At 48.8% G+C, this 24,167-nt stretch overlaps 1 protein-coding gene across 2 annotated transcripts in view; it reads left to right on the top strand.

The window, feature by feature from the left end:
* The window catches only part of UBE4B (ubiquitination factor E4B), a 2,401,822-nt gene that overhangs the window by 1,840,990 nt on the left and 536,665 nt on the right, over positions 1 to 24,167 (top strand). The gene's annotated exons all lie outside the window — the stretch shown is intronic.

Genomic DNA, 24,167 nt, shown 5'->3' with positions numbered 1-24,167 from the left:
GTCCCTTTAGAGGGGCGTCTGGCAACTCAAGATTTTCTACACCCAGGGATAGATCCTTTGGCAGATCGGCGTACCCTTCCCAAGGATATAGACGCGCCTCTCAAAACTCAAGCCGGCGCAGAAACTTCCAGTCATCCAAGAGACGACCAACCTATTCGTCGTCGACGAGCAAACAGAAAGACCAGCAATGACGGAAAGCGCACCGTTCTGGGAGGAAGAGTGTCAAGCTGCGTCAAAGAATGGGAAAACATCACAACAGATCAGTGGGTGTTGGACACAATGAGGTACGGACATTCTCTACTATTCAAATGCAAACCTCCAAAGTGTCCACCTATACCCCTACCCCAACCACATCTGGACAATTTGCTGCAGGAAGTAGCACTTATGTTACAGAAAGGTGCCATAGAGTTAGTCCCTGCATTGCAGAAAGGCCAAGGGGTATACTCGCGGTGTTTTGTGGTAAAAAAGCCGAACGGAAAATGGCGTCCCATTCTCGACCTACGCGACCTCAACAAGACCTTACAGAGCCAGAAATTCAAAATGCTCACGCTGCAGGAAGTGATCAGGTCCGTTCAAGTGGGAGATTTTTTGGCATCTCTAGATCTACAGGACGCGTACTTCCACATCCCTATGTGTCAAAAACACAGGAAGTTTCTGAGGTTCATGGTAGGTCAGACACACTACCAATTCGCAGTGCTCCCGTTTGGTCTCAAATCCTCCCCAAGAACGTTCACAAAATGTTTGGCGCCCGTGGCAGCCTGGCTGAGAAAGAAAGGGCATCATGTATACCCATACCTCGACGACTGGCTTGTGAGGGGATCCTCCTCGGCGTCGACCAATGACAGCGTACAGGCTACCTTACAGCTTCTGCAACGACTGGGGTTCGCAGTGAACTTCGAAAAGTCCTCTCTAAGGCCATCAAAGAACTTAAAGTTCTTGGGAGCTCAATTCGAAACCCAGTCGGGAATAGTGAAGCCTTCCCTAGACAGAATGTCAAAGATCAATCGGCTGACGAGTCAACTACGTCTACATGGCACACTCTCAGTGAGAAAGTATGTGGCGATCCTAGGTTCCATGGCTTCCTGCATCCATCTAGTAGCCAACTGTCGATTGTTCATGAGGCCACTTCAGGAATTCCTAGCGGACAGATGGAAGCAGACCACGGGTCGGTGGTCAGACAGGGTAACCGTCGACAACGACAAAATCATCCGAGCCCTCCAATGGTGGAAAAGCGTTCACAACCTGGACAGAGGGGTTCCTCTACAAGAACCAGAATTTCAGATACCATCATCACGGACGCATCCCTGACGGGCTGGGGAGCACACATGGACAACCACCAAACCCAGGGCAGATGGTCTCCCACCGAATCACGCCTACATATCAATGTGCTGGAACTGAGGGCAGTGAGATGGGCCTTGAAATCATTCCTCCCACATATCAAGGGGTCGAGAGTGAGAGTGCTGACAGACAACACGACAGCCATGTTCTACTTGATAAAACAAGGCGGCACGAGATCCAGGACCCTTTCTGTGGAGGCTCAAAAGGTATGGCATTGGGCTTTGAAACACAACATATCTATAGTGGCTCACCATCTCCCAGGAGTGAAGAACGTACAAGCGGATTCCCTGAGCAGGAGCATGGCTCAGATACACGAGTGGGAGATGGACACCATTCAGCTGCAAAAAATCTTCAAAAGGTGGGGTCACCCCTCAGTCGATCTCTTCGCAACGAAAGAAAACATGAAATGCGAGCAGTTCGCAAGCAGATGGCCTCAGAAAGGATCCCTAGGGGAAGCGTTCTCATTTCCGTGGACAGACAAGTTCCTGTACGCCTTCCCTCCGTTTCCCCTTATACGGAGGACAATACAGTGGATTCGCAGATACAAATGCCTGGTCATTCTAGTGGCACCGTATTGGCCGAGACAACCGTGGTTTTCCGACCTACTACACCTGTCGTTGGAACAACCGATAACTTTCCAGAAAGTTCCGAATCTCCTATCCAGGGACAAGGGAACGGTGTGGCATCACAATCCAGACAGCCTCAACCTGACGGCATGGCTCCTGACTTTGCAGAATTTGGCAATTTGAAAGTCTCGTCGGATTGCCGGAGAATTCTACAGGCGGCTAGGGCTCCTTCCACTAACAAGTCATACATATGCAAGTGGCGAAGGTTCTGTATGTGGTGGCAAACACAGCACGAAATACCGCCTTGGGAAGTAACCCCTGAACAAATTTTACCGTATCTTCTTCACCTAGCAGAGAGTGGGCTATCCTCGTCATCCATCAAGGTGCACCTGGCGGCCATCTCAAGGTTCACGAGAAGGAGACAGTCCGCACAGTTATTCAGCGACAGACTGGTGAAACATTTCATGAGGGGTCTCTTTAGAACTTTTCCCCCTACGAAGCGGTTCCCACCATCGTGGAGTCTAAATGTGGTGTTGGCGGCTTTAATGAAGCCTCCTTTCGAACCAATGTCCTCTCCATCCATGCAGTTCCTATCGTGGAAGCTGGCTTTCTTAATTGCCATTACGTCAGCTAGAAAAGTGTCGGAATTACAGGCATTAGTCATAGACCCTCCATATATGAGATTCTTTAAAGACAAAGTGATACTATCAACTAATCCTACTTTCATCCCGAAAGTACCGACGGTCTATCACAAGCACTCGACCATTGCTCTCCCTACTTCCTTTGCGACCCCGTCGTCGACGGCGGAAAAGGCTCTTCATACGCTCGATGTGAAAAGAGCGTTAAAGTTTTATCTGCAAAGAACGCAAGAACTCAGAACTACCAGACAGCTGTTCATCGCATATGGTCCGTCGACGAGAGGAAGGGCAATTTCCAAGCAAGGACTGGCTCGATGGGTCTCGTCGGCAATTGCTTTTAGTCACTCCAAGGCCGGGAGACCCCTACAAGGGCACCCTAGAGCCCATTCCACGAGATCAACAGCCTCCTCCGCGGCGCTATGGGCAGGAATTCCTCTGACAGACATCTGCCAGGCGGCGGCATGGTCAGTCCCACACACGTTCACACGCCATTACTGCCTGGAAAGGCAGCATGCGGATGAAGTACAGATGGGGAGGGCAGTGCTGCGCCATCTTTTTCAATGAGGTAAGCCAAATATGGTGAAACTGTTGTCTTTTACCTTGCCGATGTTTGGTTTTTTCCTTGATGTGTCGCCTTTATATATATATATATAGATATATGTATGTATATATATATATATATATATGTATTATGAATATGTTTATATCAGAAAATATATTACTGCTTACGTGCATATATATATTTGGACTGGGAGTGGTTTGTTTTTGTAATGTATGTTGCATTGCATTCTCACCTCCTTCTTCTAGGATACTGCTATACAATCTATTCTAAGCATCTGAATCCATGAAAGATCCAATGCTGGAGAAGGGAGTAGTTTCTTACCTGTAACTCCATTTCTCCAGCGTTGGTATCTTTCATGGATTCACATGCGCCCACCAGCCTCCCCGAAATGCAATGTGCAGGATATGTGCATAAACAGGTTTCCCCCTTTCTACTTTGGAGGGGTCGAAATCTGACGGGACCCGCGGGGGCGGGGCTTTTATACCATTACGGCCTATGGGGCATGCGTGGACGGCCCCGGGGAGGACGTAGATGTGGATAGGACACACAAGTGTCGGAAGTTTTTTCCTATAGGAAACGACTATATATGTGTACCGAGGGTTCCCAGTCTGACGACGGGGAATATTCTAAGCATGTGAATCCATGAAAGATACCAACGCTGGAGAAATGGAGTTACAGGTAAGAAACTACTCCCTTCTCACTAAGCATGACTCGACAGGTCAACCACATTGCCTCATCATCGGGCTACGCCACCAAACTCATAACGCCAGTAAACCCTTCTTGTCTGCCAAGAATCGGCTCGAAGTAGCCCATGCCCTCATTGGATCTAAACTTGACTACTGTAACCCACTGCTCTGCGGTACATCTGAAAAAAACCATACTGAAGTTACAAATAATACAAAACAATGCCCTCCAGGTAGCGCTAGACATAGGCAAGCATGACCACTTAAGTTAATTGTTTTTCTCCCGCAGATTCCTCATCAGATAGATATCCTCATCCAGCTCTGCTGCTTGGAAAAACTTCGACCGGGGGAGTAGTGGGGGAGTAGTGGACTTCGACTCGGCCGTCGATCCGTCTTGCTCGGTGTTCAATCGTCAGCTCCGGATGTGACTTTGAGCTTCGTATACATACTGCGTCACTACGCCCTGTCCACACGCTCGGCACACTGCCCGTGAGGAACATAGCGAATTTTCTTCGAGTCTCCGACTCCACTCGATGATTGTTTTGTCAAACCTCGTGTTTTTTTCTTCCGCGAGATACCATGTCGGCGTGTGGATTCCGGGGTTCAAGCACTGCACCGATTGCGGCTCCAAGATGTCGGTGACCGACCCACATCACATCTGTGTGTGGTGCCTCAGCCTGGGTCATGACACCCAGGGGTGTGCATTGTGTGAAAGATGAATCTGAAGTCTCTTTGGGAGCAGGCAGCCAAACTCGCAAGGGGCGACCGCTGTTAAAGTCACTGGCGCAGGTGACCATTCGGTCTTCAGAGGTTGAAACTGAGGGGCCTACCCCTGAGAAGGAGAGTAGACATCAGCACAAACTGAACAAGCGATCTCACTCGCGGCGCCTCTTGTCTTCATCCTCTCACAAAAAGAAGAGGCGGCACTGATGCAACTCCGACTGTTCCTCAGAACGGGTTAAGTCGGCGGCGGCGGGCGGACAACTCGACAACAGTGGGAGGACTTAAGTCACACATGCTTGCGTTGCAAATGCTTGCGAGCACCGCCCCCTGCAGGCATACTCCTAGTCTGGCCGCCTGGAAAGGATGCCGGTATGTTGCTACCGGCACCCTTATTTCCGGACTGCCAAACTTGTAATGAGGCCCATTGTCAAGGACTCCCCTCACCCCACTGCCTATATGTGGATCCACTACCTCAGGTCGACGCCCAGCATAAATTAATAGTGGGAGAGGAAAAAAGAAAGCCACACAGCCTAGCAAGGCTGGTAAAACCTCCTATGGACCTGCACAATTAAGTACAATGTCGTTTTCTTTTCTTGGGGGGGGGGGTGGTCCCCCCCCAAAACCCCTGTTTTTTGGGTAAAAAACCCTTTTAAAGCTACACTAGAGCAAAAACAATATATATATATTTTTTTAAAAATGTGACCCTTTTGCTTTCGAGCCTTTAACTGGACACCTGTTTTATATATATATAATATATATTTCTGAGGCTTGTGGAATCTGCTTAGATCACATGCTGTGCATAGGCCGACATCTAGTGGAAGCTGCTGAGTATTACAGTTGTTGTTTTCGGAACTCAAAAAGGGACGGTGACAGGGCGTGCCAGTAATACTATCCCTAGTGTAACATCCACTGTACCCATGTTCCCTCACGCGTCGAGGTCCCGTATAGCAGAGTTCCTTTCGGCGATAAGCCATTGACTTTGTATAATTATGATAATTACGATAGTTTTTCTTTGTATCCTTTCATCGACTGCCGTAACACCACACCGAGGAAAGAGAAAGAATACTGCTGTCGGAGACCATCGTGACGAACAGTACGGCCTTAGAAGGCCGCCCAGGCCTCGGCCCAGACAGTAGGGAGAGAGGGGGAGGCCATTGTTAGGAGGCCATTTTAGAATGCATATTCTCCCCCTCCTATACTTTGTTCGCCCAGCTGCCATCTCCTTAACCCAGAATTATGGAAAACCCTCCATTTAAGTTTTGCCCTAAGTGTAACCGTAAATTCCCCTGGGTGGACAAACATTTAGTTTGCAAATTGTGTCTCCCGAGAGACCACGTCAAAAGGTGTTATCGAGCGTGCAGGCTCTTCAAGCCTAAGATGTTGAAGGACCTTTCCGCTTAGTGCTGGGCCCACTACGCCAGGCAACTCAAGGCCATGGAGGTAGAAGGAGCCTTCAGCGATGGCAGCGATGCCGCACTTTCGTACGGCGAGGGCACCGGAGTAGCTTCAGCTACCCAAGCGCAGGCCCCCAAACCCATAGGACAGGCCGGTGGCCATGTTGTGGGGACTACACCTAGCAGCGTGAGCGCTTCAAAAGCACACACCACAAAACACATAAGCCTCAGTCAACATTCGACAGATGAGTCGAATACTCGACAACGTTCGACACCCCGTGAACGGTCCGCTGAGTCCCGGTCCTCTGGGCAATCTCGTTCAAGATCGCCACACGACAGGACTAAGACGGCAAGGGTGTCGCACGAAAAACACCTTCCGAAGGTCGTTTGACCGCAGACGAAGCCTCGGCCCCAAACACTCAAAGTTAAACGTTCTTCATCTAGTATCTAGTAAGACGTCATGCCCCAAAAAGTCTGTTTCACACTCCTCTGGGCCCCAGGGTGGGGTAAAACACCATAAGAAATCCTCTAAGACCCCTCATAGGGACAAAAGTCCTACTAGGGACAGGTCTTCACAAGAGGGAATTTTATCCAAGCCCATACAGAAACCTAAAGACTCTAGGCCAAAGCTTATACCTCCTACTAATGAAGACATGGGTATTCCCAACACTGTAATCCCAAATTCAAAGGAATGATCTTTGCAGGATATCGACAGTTATGCGAAGAATCATCTTTATGGCGAATTTCTTTGAAAAAAATCCAGATTACCTTCATAGTTTTCAGACCACTCCTCCCACCTCAGCCTCTTCTGGCTCTCAACCCTTTGCCTCTCGACCCCCTACCAAGAGGGCTTGATCTGATGTCCTGGCACAGGGCAAAATTATAGATCTATATGACCCTGAAATAGATCCAGAAGACCAGGACGATCTTTCATTTGTGGAAACATCTGACCCTCAACTTATTGATGAGTACACAGACAAACTTTATTATGGGGACAATGAGGACCCAGACCAGGAGGCGAACATGTATTCCATAGATTCTCCTATTAATCAGGACCCTCCAGTGGTAGATTCCCCTGTAGACAATCAACCCCTCCTCAACGAAGTCTTAACCAAAGCGGCAGAACACTTCCCCATTGACACACAGGAGGTACAGTAAGACAGAGACTTCGCTGAACAATTGTTGGGACACAAAAAGACAGTAGGGCAGTTTATCCCACTGCTAAAATCTGTGCAACGTAGAATCCAACATTCTTTGGAGGCACCTAATCTCACATGGGCTGTTAACCCGCGTGTGGAAAAACTGTTCAGGCCTGCACCTTCAGACCCCTTATACATAAGAGATCCTTTAAAACCAGACTCTTTGGTGGTTACCACCACACAAAAGAGAGCAGGCACACCCCTTGCTTCCTCCGAGGCTTCTCTGGATAAGGATAGCAAGAAGATATATGCAATGGGCAGAAAAGTAGCCTCTTCTGCAGCTTACCAGACAAGAATTGCGAATAATGCTACACTTTTGGCAAGTTACAACTGCCATAAGCGGGAGGAGGTTTCCGCGTTACTCTCATCCGCACCTGAGCCACTTAAATCTCAGTTAGCTCAGGTGGCAACAGACGGAAGAGCTGTGTCTACTTGTCTCGTAAAGTCAAATTTTGACGCGGCTGACAATGCAGGGAGAGTTATCGCAGAGGGCACTATTATAAAGAGGCACGCATGGCTTCGCCAATCAGGCTTCAGGCCAGAAACACAGGTCACCCTAATTAATATGCCAGTGGAACCTGATGTGCTCTTCGGCAAGGCTGTAGAAGATGCACTTAAGACAGCAAAGGATGAGTATGACACTCTAAAGTCCTTAGGTCAGCTCATGAACAAGCCCATGGGGCAAAGAGGTAACTGCAATATTCGCCGCTTTCGGGGCCAAAATTCTCAGAGGGGATCAGGATACAACCAAGGCCAAGGTTCCTATGGCAACAACCAAGGACAAACCTTTCAGGGCTATCCACGAGGACAACGTAGAGGTCGTGGTAATTGGGGCATGGGCCCAGCTCGATGTGGCACCCCACCTCAGAGCAAGGTACCCTGCCATGCATCTCCAGTAGGGGGATGCATTTCCAACTTCACCCACGCATGGGAGGGTATCACCTTGGACAGATGGGTGCTGTCCATGGTAGCAAGGGGCTACTGCATAGAACTTCTTCAACGTCCTTGTGATCACCCCCCGAGACAAAAGGTCCACTCAGAGGAACATCAGCGAATCCTTCTAGAAGAAATAACAGCGCTTCTATTAAAGGACGCCATAGAAGTGGTCCCAGCCAACCAGGTAAACAGGGGTATTTATTCAACTTACTTCCTTGTACCAAAAAAAGATCTAACTATGAGCCCAGTATTAGATTTGAGGCCTGCGAACAAGTATGTCAAGCCACAAAAGTTCTGCATGACTACGCTACAAGAGGTAATCCGCTTCAAAAAAAGGAGGATTACGGGGCAACACTGGATATGAAAGATGCCTATTTTCATATTTCAATGTTTCCAGCGCACAGAAGATTCTTGCGTTTCAAGATAGCGAACCAGCACTACCAATTCAAGGTGCTGCCCTTCGGAATAGCCTTGGTTCCAAGGGTATTCACCAAAGTACTGGCAGTGGTGGCAGCGCACCTGCGCAGGGAGGCAATCCCAGTGTACCCTTACTTGGACGACTGGCTCATAACAGGGCAATCACCTCTGATTTGCAGACAAAACATCCAAACAACAATCAACCTCCTATTTCAATTGGGCTTCTCAATCAACAAGAAAAAATCAAGCCTAGTGTCAAGCACTTCCAAACAGTTCCTAGGAGCTATCCTAAACACAGAGGATGGATTGGTCTTTCCCTCAGAGGAGAAATAAAGAATTTGTTACTGCAAATACCACATTATCAGGCTGGCCGCCAGATAAGGGTGCGCAAAGCAATGCGTGTAATTGGCATGATGGCATCTTGCATATCTCTGGTTCCTAACGCATGCCTGCGCATGCGTCCCATACAGGAGTGGTTGTCGAAACACTTTGTAGAAAAAAAGAGGATGAGGAGCTGTAAAGTAGACCCCGTGACGGTACCGTTACGCAACCACTTCTTTGACCAAGGACCTCCCCTCACATGGAGTGCATCGCCGATTCCAATGTTAAAGCCTTTGGTTACAGACCCATGCTTTAGACAGCCACCCTATACACAGCCTTCATATAGCACGGGGAATCACAAGGTCCACCGGGAAGTTTACTCCCCAAGGAAAAAGGCAGACGGCTTGAGACACGGATTCACGCCTAGCTTCCCTCCACCAGGACCAGGACGCACACGGCAGCATCCCGCATGGAGACCAGGGCAAACGCTGGACTAAGACATTACAGATGTCCGAGGCGGCGGGGTCCTGCCGTTCCGTCTCGAGGACGTGGAGATGCTGTGCAAGGGGGAGGAGCTAAGGGGCAAGACATCCCCTTATCCTGCAGGGCTCAGCCAGGATAGGCAACAGAATCGGGCGGAGGAGAGACACGCCGGATTTGACGGCCGGAAGGAAATGAGCGGGGAGGGGACTGCAGTTTTTATAAGAGGCTGTGTTAAAAAGCACTAGCCAATAAAGGACGGCATATGCAAGAACGTTGCTGATTGGTGGGAAATAAGCTAGGGGCAGGCTATAAAAAGCAGCGCATTTACTGGGAATGTTGTTCTTTACCTTACAGGACGCTGATCAGGAAGGAGAAGGAAGAAGAGAGTGGTGGGCCTATCTGGAGACCAAGGAGTGAGAGGCAGTCACGGAAACTTCCTCTTCCCTACCTACGTAGGACTTGACACTGAGGAAACTGTCCAGAGAACATTATAATCAACCCAGTAACATTTAATTTGAGAAATAAAGATATCATTTCAGCATCAATCCATGGCTCCCGAGTCTTCCATCTTACAAGTGGCGACGAAGGTGGGATTTGACAGCGCAAATGGAAACTCTAAGACATCGTCTGAAGGACAGCAGCAGCTGCAGCAACTTATACAGCTGCAGACTCAACAAGACGTTGCTGATAGGCAAGCATTTCAGCAGGCCATACAGCTACAGAGTAACTTGCAAACAACGGCCCAAGATAAACATCATGAGAATATTGTGCGTCTCACAGACGTGGTTGCCAGTTCTAGGAACCAACCGGTGGTATCATCGGCCTTTTTACAAAAGTACAAAGATGGGGAAGACCCTGCGTTTTTCTTTACAACCTTTGAAAAGATCGCAAGAAATGCCCAATGGCCACCTGATAGGAGGGGACATAATAATCAACCCAGTAACATTTAATTTGAGAAATAAAGATATTTTTTCAGCATCAAGCCACCGCTCCTGAGTCTTCCATCTTACAGACACGTAATCTGGTTCCCAGTTATGTTTACCTGCAACTCAGTTTGTCTTCTCCTCCAAACGTTTTCTTGTCTCAAACAATCATCAGGCAGGCTGTTTGCCTTTTCAGGTGTTGCTTGTTAGTTTACATTAAAGTCTCAAAAGATTCTGGTAGCTGTAGTAGCACCATTGTTTCACTTCATGTGACCAGGAACCAACTCCCCTCCAAAGCACAAATCTTACCCTTGATGGGGGGGAGGGGGAAAACCATCGGTAGTGGCCCTGTAGTTATGGTTCAGTTGCTCAACTCATAGAGCACTTTTTGGGCGGCTTATAATTTTCCCCCTGTTAGGGAGAATTCTCTGTAAAGGCTAATTTCCCAAACCTAGTGAGTCCCCCAGCTGCTTTGCTGGATTTTTGGGGTTTATTTTTTTCTCCTGCTAAGAGTGAGACTCTTTTTCTCCCACTCTTAGGCATGATTTGAGAATGTCCTTTGACTTTGTAATGTGTTTTATGGGCTATGGGGTCTTTTACTCCATAGGGCTTCGTGTGTTTTTGGTAAGTGTGTTACACAGCACCCTCAGTGCAGTAACACAGGGGTGTCATAGTGACCCCCAAACATAGACTCCATACCCTGGGACTGACTACTGTCTCCCAGGGCATGTAAAGTCACCATTGATTTTACTAATCTTAAATTGCGAACAGAACCAGTACAAGCCATCATATTGTGGAAGTACTGGTAGGGGTAATTCGATTGCCCCTCGGTCTGTTTTCCAAGGGGGCACTGTCTAGTCCCCCCCCCCCCCGAGTTTCTGGCTGGTGGCAGTGGTTACCACGCGAAATATTCCACCGGGATGTTTCCTATGGGATTTTCCCATTCATTTTAAACGCACCACTTTTTTTGGTGCAATGTTAAAGATACCGCCGGGTTATTTATTTAATATTTATTCCCCAGTTGGGTCTTTTTGCCAGGACTCGGTTTTAAAATGGCGTTTGTGTTCGCCTCTGTAACTCCAACCCAAGTCGAGCCCTTTGTTCCACTTTTGGCGGGCTTCTGCACAGAAGCCTCCAAAAGTGGTGCCACTCTGTCTGGGTCTACAGGATGTGTGGGAGGGGGGAAATAGGCACCCTGGACTGAGTTGCCTTGGCAACTCAAGTCGCACGGCTCACCACTTAGCATGTTTGAGTGACAGCTCGGACTGATGAATGGGGGTTTTCTGCATAAAAGCAGGGCTTTGGGGGCTGGAACTTCAGAAGTCGCCACAGGACCTAAAGAATCCGAAAAGGAAGAAGCTGAGCCGACCTGCAACGACGACACCACAGGTGGAGCCCTGCTGAACCGACTCACCACTTCCCAACGACAGAGAAGATCTTCTTCCAGGAGAGTCTTCTTCCTTTGAGCTGGTGGGGTTAACCAGTTCGTCCTCTTTTCACCTTCCTGGATCGTCCCGTGGTCGAATCGCCCGTGCCAAGCACCCCGGCGGCCGGTTAGCCACGCTTCACCACTACAGCGAATAAAAGGGTCGTACCTTTTAACCGGGAAACTCCGCGGCTGGTTTCTTCCCTGGCAGTGCAACGACCTCCAGCTTTCCTCCACGTCGAGATCTTCTCTTCCCCTAGACGAAGCACCGATTTGCAACCGCTGCCAGGAACAACTGCCCCCGCTGGAGCTTTCTCACCATTTCGGGTAGTGTGTCCCACCTGGTCTCCCTTGCAACAGACCGTCCAAGGTGTCCCGTAAATCCTTGACTCTCTATCCTAGGGTGACCTCGTACCTGTTAACTAACTTTTCTGAACTGATCTAACTCCTTTTTGAACAATCTGCAAAGACTTTTAAAGTGTACTTCAACTGTGTGATCTTGGACACATTCCGCCTTGCTCTCTCCAAGAGTGGGCCTGGCCTATGAACTTTTTGCTCTACAGTAGACCCTGCCTTTCTTGACTTGCTGTGGTTCTTTTAAAGTGTTGGTGTTGTGTGTTTTCCTATTTCTGCCTTTTCTCTCCCTTTTTAAATAATTATTGGAGTGCCATCTTGGCTAAGCGCTCACCTCTGTGTTGATAATAAGTGGTGTTCTTTTCCTAAGACTTGTTAAATAATTAATCAGGGAGGTGTATATATTTCTAGTGATTGTGTTTGAACTTGCTTGACATATTAATGTCAGTGTATTTTTACAAGGGTGTTTTTAAATAAATAATTATATACTTTTGCCAATGCTCTGGTCAGTGTTTGCTTGTGCTACTGTATTTTTGTACCTAATGTGTATACCCTATATACTGCCTAACTCTTCTTGAGAGAAGTCTGACTGCTCAGCCACAGCTACCAGGTAAATCTGGGTGGTACAGACTGCTACCAATTGAGTTTACTGCTAACACCTGTAGTCTTAAACTTTTTGCAGTGGTCCCTAAGGGAACTGCACAGGTTTCTGCCTAACACCCAACCCACCCCCCCCCCACCTTCCCCCGGATGAATCCTCACCAATCTTTGCAGAAAAAAGTAAATTGCCACCTCTGAATGATTTTGTGAAGTTTGGTGCAGCTTCTTCCAGGGGGCAAAGTTATAGGGGGGGGTCCCAAAATGTGTGGGAATCCTCATAGATGCAATGGAAAGAAAATCTTGCTCACTTCCACAGCCCAAACCGCCGGATGTATTTTTACCAAATTCGTGCCAGAGCCTGGTCCCGAAAGTGTGCTTTTGTAAATTTGGTGTAAATCTGTCCAATATTTAAAAAAAAAATAAAAGTTGGTAAAAATAAATGAGTGATATCTGGGTCCGGTCCATGGATTCACTTCCTGATTCTGGGTCCGCAGACACCTCTGGACCCATCAGAGAGCAGCGTGATGTTCGCAGACATTGTACGCGCCCGCATATATATTAAACACAACATTGCACTTGCCAAACAAATGAAACTATCTCTGGGGAGGTGAGGGGTGATTGGGAAGGGACATGTCAAAAATCTGATGTTTTTTCTTATCCGATGTTCGGGGACATCCATGTATATTTCTGCATTACAGGGTCGGTGAAAAGCAGTTTTTGGATGGCGTATAACTTTGGTGCCACTCAATGAAACTTCATGAAATTTTGCAACATAATTCTAGACCTGACCCCAAATGGTAATGCAAGGTTTGCTACTGTTTTACCAAGAGGAGGCAAAATTAGAGGGGGGTCCCACGATATTTGAAAGGCTTATACATTTGGTGCCATTTGCCGAATCTGCACAAACATTTTTAGAAAGATTATAGGTCCAACTTTGAATGTTTATGCAAAGTCTGACTGACTTTTGTCAACTGGGGGCTAAGTTATTTGAATATTTTTTGTACGTGCATTTTGACACTCTTCAAAAAATGAAACATGGACGGATTTGCAGCAAACCCGTGCAAGGACCCAAAAGCATGGTTTTGCAAATGTGTCCATGTTTTATTTTTTTAAAAGTGTCTTAATGTAGGTATAAAAAATAGTGATATACCTTTGGTGACTGTGAGGTATAGTCTGTGGCCATGGGCACAGATTGTCTTGGACTGACAGTAGGGTTAAAGTGGGATAGGCTTGAATTGGAAAATAAATTCTGCTCATGGCTACAGCCCGAAGTGCTGGACGGGATGGCAGCAAACGTTTGCGAGGAACATCAGCAAGGACCACAAAGAAATCTGTCCTGTGTTTTGCTTTTTCTAAAGTGTCAAAATGCAAGTACAAAAACTAGTGATTTAACTTTGGTGCATGGACAGTGGGCCTGGTCCTCGGCAAGGACAAATGCCTACTCTGATTTACTTATTGCGACATGCAGCATGACCAAAGCGATATGTTTAAATGTGAACAAAAATTCTGCTTGCCGCTGCAGCCCGAAGTGCTGGACGGGATTGCAGCAAATGTGCACGAGGAGCATCAACAAGGACCGGAAAGCATGCTTTGCAAATCTGTCCTGTGTTTTACTTTTTTGAAAGTGTCAAAAAGTAAGTACAAAAAATAGTGATATAACTTTGCTGCCTGGACAGTAGGCGTGGCCCTCAGCAAGGAGAAATGTCTACTCTGATTTGCCTATTGGGGAACGTGGCATGGCCGTAGCCCATGGATTGTAGAGATTGGCCATGGCTGCAAGCCATGAGCACTGGCCATTTTTCAGATTATGAGGGTACAGTGGACACTGAACTAGGATGCAGGGTAGGTGCAGTGGATAATGGGGGTGATTTGGTGGGGCAGGGGCCATGGTCGAGCCTAATGCCCCAGGCAATTTAACCATGACTTGCATTCCCAGCATGCGCTGCTGATAACAACACACATACTCCTATGTCACGTCCCCTTTCCTCCATACTGTATGGGCGTCCCACGCTAAGGGACGGAAACTGAATCTTTTTCACCAGACAAATGGTCTTTCCCCTTTAAATGTAGATGTGCGTGGCTGTGCGGCCCCTAGAGCATGCAATCCCCTGACTCAGTCCTCTTTTCTGCATCGAAGGGAGCAGACCTGCTTCACCAATGCTGTGGTTGAGCTTTGTTTTTGTAATTCCACGCGTACCAGGTCTTCCCCAGGACCCTGGTCCCTATATTAATCTAATTCCTTTTTTTTTCCAATGTTAGGGTTGTACTTTTCACCTTATGCCGGTTCTTCGCCCCTGTCCCCGGCGCATGTCGGCCGCAACGGTTTCAGTAGATGCCTGGCATGCGAGGGTTCCTTCCTTACGTCAGACCTGCACACACACTCTGCCTCCGGTGCCTAGGCGAAGACCACAGCTGGGAATATTGCTCAGCGTGCAACTCCTTTACACCCCGGTCCCTGAAGAACCAGCTGGCGAGGTGGAGGGAACTATTCAACAGGTCCCCACTGGAACAGATAAAGGGGTACATGCAGAGGAAAACCAAGAAAGTAAGTATTTTGTTCACACAAGCACCCTGCAAGGGCGACTCCTTCCCTGGTAAGAGGCCTAGCGTGAGGATCCTACTAGGCGCTGATACCAGCAAGGGTTCCAAGGGTCAACCAGCTAACGGCCTCGCGGCCGATGATTCCACAGATCCTCAGGACCCGCTGCTCAGGGGTCTGTTGGCTCTAGTACCGGGCCTGGTCCAGAGGGGCTTTGCTCTAACAACCACACAGATGTCACTCAGCAACAAAGGCACTACCGCCATGTCTGAGGGCGATGAGCCTTCCAGGTCAACACCTGAGATGCAGGGCAGGTCCAAGCCTACGCATGCAAGAAAACTCACGGAGGCCAGAGTCAGTAACGCTGCAGACCCACAGACGGCACGTGGCGTGGTACGTGGCAAAACAGCGCTCATACAGAAGCGCACCATCCCAACGAGCCTCTGAGGCAGGGGCATACTCCACGAGTGCAATAGTCACCCATATCCTCACAGCAGGTCACATGGAGTACCTCCTACCCAACCACCTTGAGGCAGATGAGATTCGCGGAAGCGGGCTACGCCCAGGCAAGTTCAGCACAGGGAGAGCGCACCCATACGCGCCAGCTCCCTCCGCCGTACCAGTTCAGGAACGCGCTTCTCCTGCGTGTGAAGAGAGATTCTTCGATACGTTTCTCACCCAAATGGGGAAAATCCTCAAGGAGATCGTTCGGGAAATGATCCGGCCTATGCTTCCAACCGTCCCAGCTCCAGTTCAGCCTGCATTTCCCGTGCCGGTTACAAGCGACACCACGACCGTGGCACAAACCACTGGGACTCCGACACTGACTCCGTCCACGAGCACTGTCCAGTCCCCGCCACTAGTAGTCCCTCAACCTGCACCTATGGGAATACCATCGGCAGACGTTCCCAGACCTGCAAGACATGGCAGACTCAGAGGATGATGAGGAGCAGGACACCTCGTCCTCCGCAAAAGCTTTTCACGATAGATTAGCGGGTCTGGCAGAGTACCTAGGCATTCTTCAGCCGCAGAAGGAGAAGCCTGAGGCGGCTGTCCTGGAGGAAGTCTTAACCATCCGGCCATCCACCAGGTTAGGTATTCCGCCCCAAAAAGAGGTGGAGGCCCTGGGAAAAAAGGGCTGGGCAAAACCCCATTCCACGCAGCCCACCAACAAATGCCTGGAAGCTAAAGTATAGACAGGCAGAAGGGGATTCGCTAATCCTGTCTGTTCAGCCGCATTCCTCAGTGATAGCAGCTGCGTCAGTGTACGCGAATCCTCAGGCATCTACCACATCCACCAACAAAGCGGCCTTGCTAGTCAAGGAGGAAAAACCTTGGCGGCTTACGGCAAAAAGGTGTACGCCAATGCCATTCTCCAACACAGACGCGATGTTAGCCGCCGCAAACCAGAGGTTATGGAGGGAAATAGCTGAGTTCCTCGCTGACTTGCCAGGGCACAGACCAGCTTGTTTTAAGGCAGGGCTCTCTGAGGCCAAGATAGTTGTACAGGGCCTACTGGAGCCATCAGTGGCTCACATAGATACGGCCATTAGGGCCGTCTGTGTAACCACAGACATGCGATGCGCGCCGTGGCTCAAAGCCACCAGGTTCACTCCGGACATGCAAGATTGCATCGTCCATCTCCCATTTGAAGTAGGAGACCTGGTCCGCTCATCCACCAATGAAGAGCTGGATAAGAAGAACAGCTCACAGTCAGCCAAGTCTCTGGCCATACTTTGAAACACATTGTGTATAGGCGCTATATAAATAAACTATCATATCATATATCATACAAAGCCAGCAAAAAAGAGCTTCAGTGAGGGTCAGCAGCGGTCTGATAGGGGTCATACCTTTGGCGGTTTCAGAGGGTTCCAGGACCACCGTTCTAGGCAACCTGACAGGTCCCTTCGCCAACACTGGCGGAAACAGCACAAGTCATCACACAAGAGCTTCCTTCAGTCCCCCTCCCAAGCACTAGCCTCTGAGGGAAAGACGCAATGTCAGGGTCATCAGGATCCACAGTTCTCTGGTGGGGGGCAGGCTTGCCCTCCATGCTCATTCCTGGCGGGGACGGTTCGCTGATCCCTGGTTTACTGTCTATTGCAACTCAAGGTTTCCACCTCCCTATTCCTCAAGTTCCTTCTTTCTCTCCTCCCCTCCCACAGATCGGGACACCATCTCTCCTTGCGTAGATCCACTCGCTTGTTGCGAGCGAGGCAGTAGAGGAAGTTCCCCCTTCTCAGACGAATTTGGAGTTCTACTCTCATATCTTCGCGATTCAGAAGAGGAACCAGGCAGGCCTGCGAGTGGTTCTAGATCTGTCCTACTTAAACCTTTATTTACCCCTCCAAAAGTTATAGATGTTAACGCAAGCGCTGATTGCAGAGTCTCTCTGTAGGGGATATTGGACATGCTCCCTGGATCTAAAGTATGCATACCTACACATTCCAATATGACAAGCCCATCAAGCCTTCCTCCGATTTCGGGTCATGGGCATCCACTTCCAATACAAGGTCCTTCAGTTAGAGTTCAATTCGGCGCAAGGGTGTTTACGAGGATCATGAATGCAGTGGCGGCAGTGCGCAGGACAGAGGGCCACCAGGTCTACCGGTACCTCGACAACTGACTGGTGCGGGGTAAATCGCCAGCGAAGGTCGGGAACACAGCATCCAAGCTGGCAGATATTCTTTATGAGTTGGGGTTTTCCATCAACCTCAAAAATTCACAGCTTCAGCCTACACAGTCTTTGACATTCCTGGGTCCCCTATGGGTTACAAGGCTGCAAAGGATATTATCCACCCTGGAGAAGATATCGGCTATCAAAGCGGCTACAGGGCATTTCCTCAGCAGGGAGGTGACTTCGGCCTGCTGGTATCAGTGCCTGCTTGGGATTATGGCTGCCTGCCTTGTGGCCATGCCTCACACCAGGCTCAAAATGAGGAGGCTGCAGCTTCACTTTTTCGTCGTCATGGAACCTGGATGTTCGGTCACAAGCAGCCTTCGTCTCCATTCCAGTGCATCTCCACCAGGACTTATTATGGTGGAGGACAGATACCAATTTGAGGGTGGACAGTACTTTCAGGCAGCCCCTGCCCCACGCTGACCAGTTATACCATACATGGTCTGTGGTCCAAGCTCGACCAGGGCAACTACGTCAATTGGCTCGAGATGATGCCATCTGTCTAGCTCTAAAAGCCTTCCTCCCGACTATCAGCGGCAGTCTGGTCTGTATCCAGATAGGTCAACTTGCATGTTCTACCTCAACAAGCAGAGGGGCACCAGGTCACCCCCACTGTGCAAGCTAACAGTGGAGATATAGGAGTGGGCGATTGCCAACAGCATCTGGCTCTCAGCTATTCACCTTCCAGGATTGTCGAACCTGGAAGCAGACAGGCTAAGCAGGCTGGGGGTCGACAATGATGAGTGGCAGCTGAACGAGGAGGTTCTAGAGGGCATGATGGGGGGCACCCCCAAATAGACCTGTTTGCCATCAGCTACAACAAGAGGTGTCAGCAGTTCGCTTCCTGGATGGGAAGGGGCAGAGACTCCCTGGGGGATGCCTTACAGATTCAGTGGGACGGAATGTGGACCTATGCATTCCCGTCCACCCCGCTAATCCACAGGGTGATCTGTAAGAGGTGGTTTGGTGGGGCTGGGGTCATGGTTGAGCTTCATCCCCTAGGCATTTCAACCATGACTTGCATTCCCAGCATGCGCTGCTGATAACAACACACATCATTATGCATTGCAAAAAAAAATTCTTAAAGGAAGTTTACAGTTCTTTCATATATGTTAAAAGAGGAATTATTAATAACTTATATACAGTGATGTATTATCATGAAACATTTTCATTCATAAAAACCTATGAAATTCACAGGAAAAACGTTGTTAAAGGGACATTATGGTTACAAGTAAAACCGAAACCCCCAGAAATTCATCAGTTATGGTAAGCTAAGCTGCCATAACTTGCGCCACCAACGTGCACTGCTAAGACTAACACCCAGGCCATCTAAGATGACATCACTGATGAAATTAATTTAGATGAAAAGTCCCTACAAGGGGTTGTGTTTATGTTGGTAACAAGATGTCGGGCGTGATCGGGAGACCTATCATGAACTACTTCATCTATTAAAGAAAGTACTCATCTAAACAAAATAGTATATTGGAGTGTTGTTTTTAATACAGGAACCTAATCATGGATAGGCAATGGCTGCAGCATGCACCATAGTAGTACAATATTTTTAACCTGGTAATTTCGGACAGTAACATAATGGATGCTACTTTGTCAGAGTTTAGAGTAATGTTAAACATGTAATACATAGCTAATAATCACTACATACGTGTGTTAGTGCAAACAATACATATGAAGACCCACAATGCATACATATCAGAGGCACATACAGGGAAACTAAGTAAAGGAAGAAAGAAACATCACCAGAAAATGTCAATAACATTAAAGTTCATCATCATGTATACACATGAAGTGTGTATTTGAGCCCTCCTTATTGCCCCACGTGTGTGCACCATGAGCTGAGACTGAACCGTAAGGAAAGTACTTTGATGATACAAGAAGATTAACGTCTAGATATATAGCACCTTTTCAATTTTCATATTTTGACTGACGGCGAACAAAACCGCCTGGCTTAGATATGTCAGTGAACAAAAACAAGTGGCCCACATGTGTGATGTCAACAATGACATTTGTGATGTCATCTTCAATGTCCTGGGTGTTAGTTTTAGCAGTGCATGGTGGTGGCATGAGTTATGGTTGCTTAACTTACCATAACTGGCGAATTTCTGGGGGTTTTTGGTTTTACTTGTAACCATAACGTCCCTTTAACAAAGTTTTTTCACTGTATATATATTTCTAAGGCTTGTGGAATCTGCTTAGATCGCATGCTGTGCATAGGCCGACCTCTAGTGGAAGCTGCAGAGTATTACAGTTTGTTTTTCAAAACTCGAAAATGGGCGTCGATACAGGGCGTGCCAGTAATACTATCCCTAGTGTGACGTCCACTGTACCCATGATCCCGCACGCGTCTAGGACCCTCAGATTGTTTTTTTCCGCCATACTGGTCGGAAGCATCCCGCGGAGTTCCCTGGCCTTAGCCATAATTTTGCAAAATATCATATTTCCCCATTTTCTCCATCCCAACGTCGAGTCACTGAAGTTCGACGTCGGCCCGGAGAAGAAAACAACCGTCGAGAGCTGCACGACAGACTTTGGGCCTAGGAAGGCCTCTGGCCTCTGTCCGGGCCTTGGAAGGCCTCTGGCCTCGGCCCCTGCAAGTAGGGAGAGTTATGGGTGGCACATACTCAACACTCATATATATATATATATATATATATATATATATATATATATATATATGATAGATAGATGGATACAATTTCTTATATATTCCTACACACACTAGTCCACAGGGTGTGTATGGAGGGTACCCCTTTCCTCTTTTGCCCAAAGTGCAACCGCAAGTACCCTTGGGTTGACAGACATGCCACCTGTAACCTCTGCTTACCGAGGGACGACCCTGAGGCGAACTGCAGAGCGTGTAGTGGGTTTAAACTGAAGACTCTAAAGGACCGTTCAATCAAACGTTGGGCCCACCACACCAGGCAACGAGAGGCCATGGAAGCAGAGGGCGCCTTCAGTGATGGCAGCGATGCCGTCCTATCGGATGGAGAGGGCAACGTGGTGTCGAGAGACAGCCAAGTGCAAGTCCCCGACCTCGGAAGTTTGTCCGGCAGGGCAGCTATGGGTAACACCCCCGGCGACACAAGCGCTACCCACAGCGCTTCCACTAAGCACTCGAAGTCCAACTGAGATTCGACGTGTGCTTCGAGTTCTCGGAGCGAGGCACGCAGAGAACGGTCCACCGAATCGGTGTCCTGGGCGTTCTCGATCAAGATCGCCGCATGACACCAGGCAACCATCCACTGTTGCCAAGGGTGCCTCACTCACTAAAGTAATGGAGGTTCGATCGTCGGGAGACGATGACGACCACCATCCTCAGGCCGCACTCCAGGAGTCGGCATCAGCAGACCGCGTGACGACTGTTCCCGTGTCCGACCTCCACTCTCTAAGGAAAGGGACACTACCCCCGAATCTCGACGCCAGACATCAAAGAGCTCCGAAAAGGTGAAAACACCGGGGAAGCAATCTTCCACTCACGGGGAGGGGGGGAGACAGCAGAAAAAGCATTCCCAGCCTTCATCTGCACCACAGACACATAAGGACAAGTCAGTCTTCTGTAAAACTATCCAAGACCCCTACACAAGGCCATAGGTCCAGTCAGGATATAGCAGGGAAAAACTCTCAGGAAAGGGTAATCCCCAGCTCTAAAGAATGGTCAAGTGAGGATATAGACAGAGTTATGTCTAGAATGTCGTCCCTAGCAGACTTCTATGCCAAAAATCCACAGCACTTCCTCGCCTATACCCCTGACGGGGCTACTCCCTCAGGGTCTAAGGACCCGCATACCCCTGGTAAAAAACCTTGAGTTGAGGCACCAACGCAAAGTAGTTCTTCTGACTTTTTCCACGTTCAGCCATACCCTCAATATGATGAGTAGACTCCCCAGTAGACAAAGAACCTCCGGTTACCGACTCTCCTGTTGTCAACCAACCCCTCTTAAATGAGGTTTTATCTAGAGCGGCTGAACACTTCCGCATAGATACGCAGGGAGCACAGGAGGAGAGGGACTTTGCCGAGGAACTAGTGGGAGAAAAGAGACCTGTTGCCCAGGCCATCCCTATTCTCAAGTCAATACAAAGGAGAATAGACCCTTTCCTTCTCAATCCCAACCTCACCAGGGCAGTAAACCCCGGGATTGAAAAACTGTTCAGGGCAGCCCAATCAGACCCACTCTACATAAGGGGGCCACTGAAGCCGGACTCCCTGGTAGTGACTAATACCCGAAAGAGGGCGGGAACACCCTTATCGTCTGAAGCTCCCCCCAACAAGGAGAGCAAGAAGATGGGTTGGGAAGGAAGGTAGCCTCCACTTCCGCCTACCAGGCAAGGATTGCCAACTCCACCACCCTGCTGGCGAGTTACAACTGCCATCAGTGGGAAGAAGTTGCGGTGCTCATTGACTCCGCCCGGAACCTTTAAAAAGCTAGTTGGCACAGGTTGCGTCGGAGGGAAGAGCTGTGTCCGGTTGCATCCTTAAGGCAATCTTTGATGCCGCGGATAGCAGAGAGACAATCTGGGTTTAAACCCGAAACACAAGCATCCTTAATAGACAAACCAGTGGAGCCCAATCTACTGTTTGGTAAGGCGGTAGAGGGCGCCTTAAAAAATGCGAAAGATGAGTATGAGACTCTCAAATCCCTGGGCCAGTTAACCAACAAACCCCCTAATCAAAGAGGGAATGGCAATTTTCGTCACCCACGCGGCCAAAACTCACAAAGAGGCTCCAACTATTCCCAGAGGCAGGGTACACCATGGAATAACAACCACCAGCAGTCTACCCAAGGTTATGGCAGGGGTAACAAGAGGGGACGTGGTAAGGGTAAAGGCAGCCCCAATAGAGGCGGCGGCGGCACTCCTCCCGCAAAACAGTGACGTTCCGTTCAGGGCCCCTTCTCATGCATCCCTAGTAGGGGGACGCATTTCCAACTTCACCCAAGCTTGGGAAGGGATCACATCAGACGGGTGCTGTCCACAGTGTCCGCAGGATACTGCATAGAACTGTTAGAGCGTCCCGAAACCACCCTCCACGTCACAAAGTACATTCATTAGACCACCAGAAGATCCTCCTCGAAGAGATCGCCAATCTTCTAGCAAAGGACGCGATAAAACTCGGCCCGGGACTCCAGGTAAACAAGGGTATTTATTCAACTTAATTCCTTGTGCCAAAAAAAGATTTGAAAATGCGCCCAGTATTGGACTTACGGCCTGCAAACAAGTATGCCAAGCCCCAAAAGTTTTGCATGACTACTCTCCAAGAGGTAATCCCCCCTCCTAAAAAAGTGGGATTACATGGCAACATTGGACATGAAAGATGCCTATTTTCATATTTTCATGTTCCCAGCGCACAGAAGATTCTTGCGCTTCAAGGTGGACAGTCAGCACTATCAGTTCAAGGTACTGCCCTTCAGTATAGCCTCTGCTCCCAGGATATTCACCAAGGTACTGGCGGTGGCGGCGGCACAGTGTACCCTTACCTGGACGACTGGCTCATCACGGGGTAGACCCCAGTAATTTGCAGATCAAACATTCAAAGAACTATCGACCTCCTCTTCCAATTGGGTTTCTCCATAAATGAGAAAAAGTCAAGTCTGGTGCAAAGCACCTCCAAACAGTTCCTAGGAGCTTTCCTAAACACACAAGAAGGGTTGGCCTTTCCATCAGAGGAAAGAATTTGGAATCTAATGCTGCAAATTCCGCTATATCAGGCCGGTCGCCAGATAACGGTGCACAAAGCGATGCGTTTGCTGGGCATGATGGCGGCATGTATTTACCTGGTCCGCCACGTGTTCCTGCGCATGCATCCCATGCACTAATGGTTGGCGAAACAGTAGTCTCAGGCAAGTGGGACGATCTAGTGGTCTTTTCGCCAACACTTGTACAAAGTCTTCACTGGTGGACAAGAGAAAACCTGTCAAAGGGGAAACCCTTTTATGATCCCGAGGTACAGGCTGTAGTCACAACAGACGCATCCCTGTCAGGGTGGGGAGCACACCATCTCCACCACACAGCTCAGGGTCTCTGGTCTCACTCAGTGGCCAAGAATAATATCAATCTGCTAGAGCTTCTGGCAGTATTCAGAGCGCTTCAAGCGTTCAAGCCCTACCTGTTGAACCTGTCAGTGCAGATCCTGACAGACAGCACAACAGCTATGTTTTACCTATATAAACAGGGAGGAACTGGTTCGCCAAATCTGTCCAAGCTTGCCCAGAAAATTTGGATATGGGCACTCAGACGGAACATTTACCTGTCATCTCAACATGTTCCAGGGGAGCTCAATTCTCTAGCGGACGCTTTAAGCAGAGATCCCCTCCCGGAAGAGCACGAATGGTGTCTACACAGAGAAATCGTAGAAGATCTCTTCTCTCAGTGGG

Source organism: Ambystoma mexicanum, chromosome 8, assembly GCF_040938575.1.
Source record: "Ambystoma mexicanum isolate Mex_15411 chromosome 8, UKY_AmexF1_1, whole genome shotgun sequence".
Classification (NCBI taxonomy): Eukaryota; Metazoa; Chordata; class Amphibia; order Caudata; family Ambystomatidae; genus Ambystoma; species Ambystoma mexicanum.
The sequence above is the reverse complement of the archived record's forward strand: the minus strand, read 5'-3'. Positions and strand labels throughout refer to the sequence as shown.